This window comes from Cervus canadensis, chromosome 6 (genome assembly GCF_019320065.1).
Source record: "Cervus canadensis isolate Bull #8, Minnesota chromosome 6, ASM1932006v1, whole genome shotgun sequence".
Classification (NCBI taxonomy): Eukaryota; Metazoa; Chordata; class Mammalia; order Artiodactyla; family Cervidae; genus Cervus; species Cervus canadensis.
The window spans coordinates 51,530,029-51,531,862 of NC_057391.1; positions in this window are offsets into that span (position 1 = coordinate 51,530,029).

The window sequence follows — 1,834 nt, forward strand, 5'->3', positions numbered from 1 at the left end:
TATTGAGTGCAGCACTTACACAGCATCATTTTTCAGGATTTGAAATAGCTCAACTGGAATTCCATCACATCCACTAGCTTTGTTCCTAGTGATGCTTTCTAAGGCCCACTGGCTCTAGGTGAGTGATCACACCATTGTAATTATCTGGGTCGTGAAGATCTTTTTTGTACAGTTCTTCTGTGTATTCTTGACACCTCTTGTTAATATCTTCTGCTTCTGTTAGGTCCATACCATTTCTGTTCGTTATTGAGCCCATCTTTGCATGAAATGTTCCCTTGGTATCTCTAATTTTCTTGAAGAGATCTCTAGGCTTTCGCTTTCTATTGTTTTCCTCTATTTCTTTGCATTGATCACTGAGGAAGGCTTTCTTATCTCTCCTTGCTATTCTTTGGAACTCTGCATTCAAATGGGTATATCTTTCCTTTTGTCCTTTGCTTTTCACTTCCCTTTTTCCATAGCTATTTGTAAGGCCTCCTCAGACAGCCATTTTGCTTTTTTGCATTTCTTTATCTTGGGGATGGTCTTGATTCCTGTCTCCTGTACAATGTCATGAACCGCCATCCATAGTTCATGAGGCACTCTGTTTATCAGATCTAGTCCCTTAAGTCTATTTCTCACTTCCACTGTATAGTCATAAGGGATTTGATTTAGGTCATACCTGAATGGTCTAGTGGTTTCCTCCACTTTCTTCAATTTCAGTCTGAATTTGACAATAAGGAGTTCATGATCTGAGCCGCAGTCAGCTCCCTTCTTGTTTTTACTGACTGTATAGAGCTTCTCCATCTTTGGCTGCAAAGAATATAATCAATCTGATTTTGGTGTTGGCCATCTGGTGATGTCCATGTGTAGAGTCTTCTCTTGTGTTGTCGGAAGAGGGTGTTTGCTAGAACCCCAGTGTGTTCTCTTGGCAAAACTCTATTAGCCTTTGCCCTGCTTCATTCTGTACTCCAAGGCCAAATTTGCCTGTTACTCCAGGTGTTTCTTGACTTCCTACCTTTGCAGTCCAGCCCCCTATAATGAAAAGGACATCTTTTTTCGGTGTTAGTTCTAGAAGGTCTTGTAGGTCTTCACAGAACTGTTCAACTTCAGCTTCTTCAGCGTTACTGGTTGGGGCATAGACTTGGATTACCATGATATTGAATGGTTTGCCTTGGAAACGAACAGAGATCATTTTGTCATTTTTGAGATTGCATCCAATTACTGCATTTCAGACTCTTTTGTTGACTATGATGGCTACTCCATTTCTTCTAAGGGATTCCTGCCCACAGTGGTAGATATAATGGTCATCAGAGTTAAATTCACTCGTTCCAGTCCATCTTAGTTCATTGATTCCTAGCTATTACTCTGGGGACCAGCTGAAACCCACGTCCTATAGCAACTGAGCTACCTCTCTTAGAATGACTTAAACATTTCTGCAGCCAACAGAAGTTTCTTCCTAAGGGAAATTATTATCATAGTCACTCAAATACATACTTAAAAACTACTGTCATGCACACTTCCCTCTCTTTTCAAATAGTATAAACAGAATCCTAGATGTTCTGTCTTGTGTATTAATGTGGGCAGTAGTGTCTACTCTGGTTGTAATTCTCTCAGCACTTCTAGGACTATGGATGAATGTGGATCTATATAGGACCATAAATAAATAGGCTTTATGATGCTAGAAATTTCTTTTCTATCCTTAGTGTTTGATTTATCTTACATATTTAGTCTTCTTCGGATATTCTGTTTTTGTTCTGCTGTGAGACAGAAAACCAGGAAACAATAGGAACAATAATAGTTGGTCTCATTGAAATAGGTGGGAGGTTCTATTCTAGGTACTTGTCTGCAATATTGC